This window comes from Mus caroli, unplaced genomic scaffold (assembly GCF_978045245.1).
Source record: "Mus caroli unplaced genomic scaffold, Mus_caroli_1 scaffold_16, whole genome shotgun sequence".
NCBI classification, from domain to species: Eukaryota; Metazoa; Chordata; class Mammalia; order Rodentia; family Muridae; genus Mus; species Mus caroli.
In genome coordinates this window covers 42152501-42158766 of record NW_028227271.1, presented here as the reverse complement: position 1 = coordinate 42158766, position 6266 = coordinate 42152501, and the positions used below count along the sequence as shown (strand labels likewise).

Sequence of the window (6266 nt, the reverse complement as noted above, 5' to 3'; positions counted from 1 at the left end):
CTGGTTAGCAAGTCACAGTTCTGACACTCTGGGTGTTTGACCTTGGCCAAGACCCAGGGTTTTCTAGGGCCTTCAGCTGGCCTCTTTGATGTGATAATTTAGAGGCTCAGCCAGAAGGCTCTTTAGGAACCAAAGAGGAAGTGGAGACTTAGTTAAGAGGGAGGGGTTGCCAGGCAGCACTGGGTCAAACAGGGCCTTGGGTCCTGCAAGGAGAAGATGTACTCTGAAGTTCTGTGCTTATGGAAGGGCAGAGTGGGGAAAGAACCACAGAAGAGAGTAGAGGGAAGCCCTTAAGCTGGGTGTTCTAGGTGGAAAGGAAAGGCTAATGAGAAGAAATGGTAAGATTTCACGTGGTTGGGTTGAGGAGGAAAAAAAAAAAAAACAAAACCCTGTTTTTATTAGGTCAAGAAGAACCACGTGTTCTGAGTAGACCACAGTGTCTGTAGCACCTTTTCCACAGCTATCAACTATTTAGAGGCATGAGGCCATGAGTGGGAAGAGAATTGAACTTGGAGGATTGTTGCAGAATCCAGAAGGAAGAGAGGTAAGTCTTCTGGAGCCATGCCTGTGAGCATGAGGAAGGACAAGGGTTGAAATGAGGGACCCAGGCACCAGACAGATACCGGGAAGAAGGCTGTGTCATAACGCACATAAGGCCTCCTGAGGCCTTAGAGATCAAATAGAAGATAGGAAACTAAACCCCATAGTTTTGCTGAGTGTTTTCTATTTATTTCGTTTTATTGTTTTGAGACAAGGTCTAACTATGTAGCTCTGCGTGTCCTAGGATTCACTATATAGATCAGGCTGGCCTTAAACTCACAGAGACCTGTCTGCCTCTGCCTCCAAAGTGTTGGAATTAAACATGTGTACTGGTTACTGTTTTCTGAATATAAGTGACCTGTGCTTATTTTGGTCCACAGACTATTTAATCCTTAGAATTTGGTCATCTCATTTAAAACATTCTTCTCACCTGGCTGTCGCTCACCACTACCCACGATGTTAAGGACTACTGAATGAATCTCTTGCTTGAAATGATGTTGCATGGCTGTGATCCTAGCATTCTGGAGGCTGAAGAGGGCATGTGGAGAGTTCAATAGCAGATTATGGTCATACAGCTCTGAACATACCAATCTTGTCTGATGTTGGAAGCTTAGCAGGATAGTTAGTGTCTCATTTGTACTTGGACAGGGGAGTGCCAGGCTAGTCTGTGCTAGATAATGAGACTCAATAAACACCAGAAAGGTCCTATTTTCCACTGAGACTCCTTCCATGCAGTGGGAACACGTAGGCTTGCAACCTGCAGATATGCTATCAACTATTAATAGCTCTCAATCAAGGACTTTCATTGTTACCTCGCAGCTGTAAGTTTTTCTTTTGTTCAGCATCTACATGACCTGTTCCACCAACCCCTAGTTGCTGAGTTGCAGAACCTGGCTATCACCCCTGCTCCTCTCTACAACAATCCCTCATCCTTGTTTATCTGGTAGGTTTGTTCTCCTGAACCATCTCCATCTTCAGTCCCTCTCTGTATTCCCAAGGTGACCTTTCCAATTCAGCCATTTGCTGCAACTGACCTCCTAAGTGAACTCTTTGCTTCTGATTAGTCTATGCTGAAATCCATTCTCTGCATGACAAGCACGGGGATATTTCTAGTGGACAGGACACTTTGAGCCTCAGCCCTGCTCACAGATAGTCACAAGGCCTCTTGGAACCTGGCTTAACCTTCCATAGAGACTCTGTACTTTAGTTTCTGATTCTCTGCAGACCGTTCTCTGTGTTCAAATGCCTCTGTGGCAAACTCAACTTTATTTTCCACGTTCCAGCACAGGCTCCTCCTCTCTTTTTAACTTTTGCCAAGCACAGGCCTCATTGAGTGCTTCCACATCTGGATCCAAGTCCTCTCTTCCTGCTCTCAGGAGCCTTTCACTGCCTTGTGCAGCCACTCGTGTTTGTGGAGCTGGTACTGGAGACAGGGTGGCCGGCTCAAAACACATGCCTCATAGCCTAACAGAAAACTGTCTGCAACTGTTGGCCAGGCTCAGGATCTCAAAGTCAATGGACCTTGACTGACAGACTGACCACCTTGTTCTCATGCACCCCCAGGCCTATATATATATATATATATATATATATATATATATATATATACACACACACACACACAGACACACACACACATATATATACATACATATAGGCACACACAATATATATACACATACATATGTATGTATGTGTATGTGTATGTGTATGTATATGTATTTGTATATGTATATGTATATGTATATGTATATTGCTCTTCTCTCCTCCTTGAAGAATGTCTTGCCTCAATTCATTCTAGTTCCATTCCTCTCTGTCACTTGAGCTGGATTTGCTGTCTCATAATTCAGGAGGAGCCCAGTCTTGTCTGATGATGGAATGGATTGGTCCAGAGCATAGATGTCTTTAGTTACAGCTATCCTGTAATTGTAATTAAATCCAATACTTCTAGCCATACAAGTTACAGTATGGGATGGCGGGTGGCAGCCTGAAAACATCACCAGAATCCACAAGCAGCAGAGGACAGAGGGGAAGTGAGCCAATGCCATGGGGAAGACTGCCTGCTCTGTCAATCAAAGAGGATAACACAGGCCACCAGGGCTCAGTTTCCCTTTCTGCAGCTTCACTTTTCTGAGACCCTGGAGGGTTATTATGTCATAAAGAGATATTTAAAACGTAGTCATTGTTTTGGCTCCATGTTAGTCTATTGCCCTCGCTGAAAAATAGAATAAAGTAAAGAAGGGATGGAACCCTTGTCTAGCCTGCAGAAAGTCTACTAGAGCCATCTGGGTATTAAGCAGCCTCAGTGGCACGCCATCTCCACGCGGTTCTCCTCTCAGGCTTGGTGCCCCTTCATTGCCTAGGGCAGCAGGCAGAGGGGCAGAAAGTCTTATGTTTAGATGCAGCAACAGAAGGAAGGGGAGAAAGGAACAAAAGTAGGAAGGAAGCAACATAGAAAGGAGGGAAAAAGAAAGGAAGGAAGGGGGGAGGAAGGAAGAAAATAGGAAGGAAGGAAGAATCTCTGAAGTGGCTCAGTAGGTTAAGGGGCTTGTCACCAAGTGTTACGACTGGAGTTCAGTTGTAGGGACCCACAGGCTAGAAGGAGAGATCCAACTCTAATCTCTTCTTCCCCTTCTTCTCTCCTCTTCTTCCTTACATTTATTTATGTTACAAAATGGGGGTTTTAAAGCTTCATGCCTTTAATTCCAGAACTTGGGAAGCAGGGGTAGGTAGATGTCTGAGTTCAAAGCCAGGCTAGTCTGTACAGAGAAAGCCAGAAGGAGGAGGAGGGGAGAGGAAGAAGAGGAAGAGATGAAGGAAGAAGAGAAGGAGAAGAGAGGAAGAGGAGGAAGAGATGAAGGAAGAAGAGAAGGAGAAGAGAGGAAGAGGAAGAAGAGATGGAAGAAGAAGAGGAGGAGGAGAGAAGAGGAAGAGAGAAGAAGAAGAGGAAGAGAGAGGAAGAGGAGGGAGAAATGGAGGAAGAGGAAGAGAAGAAAGAGAGAGGAAGAGGAAGAGAAGGGGGAAGAGGAGCAAGAAAACAAAAGGAAAAGATAAAATTAGAAACATATATTATAATGTTTGTTTGGATAGTAGTGCTATTAAAAATACTTTCTTCTGTGAAATTTTACTGGAATAATTTTTTTTCTTTCCTTCTTTTTTTTTTTTTTTTTTTTGGTTTTTCGAGACAGGGCTTCCCTGTGTAGCCCTGGCTGTCCTGGAACTCACTTTGTAGACCAGGCTGGCCTCGAACTCAGAAATCCACCTGCCCCTGCCTCCTGAATGCTGGGACTAAAGACATGCACCACCACACCCGGCACTGGAAAACATTTTAAACATTCCATAAAAGGAAACCCCACTTTCCAAAGTAACAACCTGGACAAAAAGCCTTGGAAGAGAATGCTTTAAAAAAAATGTGATAAGAATGCTGAAGTGTAGCTCTCCACAACTTATGGCTTCTGGAGGGGGTCGGGTGGGTGGGGAAGGAATCAGTTTTCTTTAAGGAGCTGGCTGGTCCCTAGGAGTGTGGCCATGCTCCCGTGGCTCTATGACTTTCCGGTGGTGGTGGTGGTGGTGGTGGTGGTGGGGATGTTCACAAAGGTGGGGAGGACGGACATGGGAGGATCGGGATATGAGTGTGATTGGAGTGTATTGTGTGAAATTCCAAATTAACGCAGCAAAATTCAGTCCCAGGGAAGGGCGAACTGGGTCAAGATTAAAGCTGAATGAACCTGAGTGAAGGTCTTCAGTCTTTGGGAGGTCTAGTGTACAGGACTAACTGGAAGGAGCAGGTGGCATCTTCAGGGATTTGGTACTGAAGTTGTCTTTAAAACTGGGCCTCTGAAAGCCTGTGGTTGCTTCTCCCCAAGGTCGCAGCAGGTGGTTTGGGAAATGTCTGAAACATTGAAAGCACTTACAGCACTCTATGTCGATATAGAATTCAGAACCCTCTTCACTCTCTAGCGCAAGAAGGAGATAATCTGAAGGAGATAATCTCAAGATCTGTTCAGTCACTCTCAGGGTGGAAACCAATCAAACACAGCACGATTGTCCGTGCATATCGCATTGGCACACAGGAGTACGGTAAATTTTCTCTTCAACAGGGCCATCTTCGTGTCGCTAAGAAGTAATGAAAGTGAAGACATTGAAGGGAACGTAGAGGGAGGGAGGAGATAAAGACTCCGAGAGATTGAAATAAAGTGAGGTATAGTGTGCTGAGAGAAGAGTGGGCCTGCGTTACTTTCCGCGATCCTGGTATCACCTAGCTATGCATCCGGCTTTCCACAGGACTCAGGTTTCCTTCTAGGATCTGAGTCTACCTCATCTTTCATTCCCCTTTCCGGTTGTAGCACGTTGCCACGCTTGACTAAATGGTACTAGAGACTTGCACCTGTTCGGTGCTGGATGTAATACAGCAAAAAGAATATCGCGGTATACGCGTGCCTTTCATAACAGCCTTTATTCTTTGCAGAGGCTTTTGGACATTTGAGAGGTTAGTGTAATACCCTGTATGGACCAAGAGTGGAGGATGCTGCAGACAGGTGGTCCCTCTCTCAGCTCGAGTTTGCTTAGTACGCCCTTCTCTCCAGAACCACAGATGATGGATGGTACCCAGGATTGCTCACAGATGAGAGTTCTGAAATAGAACAGATTCGGGGCGGGGTGGGGGATCTTCTGTGGGAACTACTGACCTACTTTCTGAGCAGTTTGGTCCTTTTAATTCACTGGAGTCTCCTACCCTATCTGAAAAGTGGGAAGATTGCTAAGCTTCAAGGTGAAGGGGGATGGGATGTCTGCCTTAGAAAGGAACAGTGAGGGGGAGGGGAGGGAGGGGAGGGGAGGTGGGAAAGCCAGTTGACCTCGCCTGGGCGTAACCCCAGGCTGTGTAGGACCTGTGTAGGACCTAGGTTTGAGTGCAGCCAGAACCTCCAGCCCAGGACTGACAGAGTGTACTCTCTACACTAGAGCCATCTGGGCATTAAGCAGCCTCAGTGGCACGCCATCTCCACGCGGTTCTCCTCTCAGGCTTGGTGCCCCTTCATTGCCTAGGGCAGCAGGCAGAGGGGCAAGCTGGATCCCTCAGGCTAGGAACCTCCAGACACCAGGAGATCGGGGACACACGCGGCCTGCCTGGTGGCGCGCGCTTCTCCCCCTCCCCCGCGGCCGGGAGCGAGCCGCCGTGACGTCACGGGCCACCCGCCAGCCCCGCGCTCTACCAGGCAGAGCGCGTGCGGCCGCCGAGCACATGGACCCGCTGGTCAAGCGGGCTCGGCAAGGCCAGGATGAAGAGAAGCTGCGAACTTAGCACTCCCAGAGACCCCCGAGTGGATATCCGCGTGGAAAGGATGTTGGCAGCCCCGGTGACCTCGGAGTCACGGCTGGATCCACCCTCTTGTAAGTTCCAAGTTTATCCCCTGGAAACTCTGGAGCCCAGGGATGTAGAGTCTGGATAGAGGAAAGTGGCTTTTGCATTCCCACGAGCGCATGTTAACCTTGGACTTTTCCTCATCACTAGACTCGAGATTGCCAGAGAGTTTGGGTGTGGGTGAGAAGTGTGGGTGCGAGGGAGATTTCCCAGGATGGCCTCTACATAGGTAATTCTGGATTTATGCACTTGATCAAGAGCCCATTTCCTCAGGTCTAAAGGAGAGAGACGCCCCCTGCAATCAGCGCAGATTTGGGGCCGCTGATGTGGTTTGGAGGCCTCATTTACGAAACTGGAAGTCTGA

At 47.5% G+C, this 6266-nt stretch overlaps 1 long non-coding RNA gene across 3 annotated transcripts in view; it reads left to right on the top strand.

Annotated features, from left to right (window-relative positions):
- The first annotated feature begins 5741 nt into the window (after window positions 1–5741).
- LOC110310163 (uncharacterized) overlaps window positions 5742–6266 on the top strand; it is a 205261-nt gene continuing 204736 nt past the window's right edge. For all 3 annotated transcript variants that reach the window (XR_002379818.3, XR_015045564.1, XR_003834956.2), the window contains exon 1: window positions 5742–5931. This is a non-coding gene — a long non-coding RNA (uncharacterized LOC110310163). The remainder of the gene's footprint in view (window positions 5932–6266) is intronic.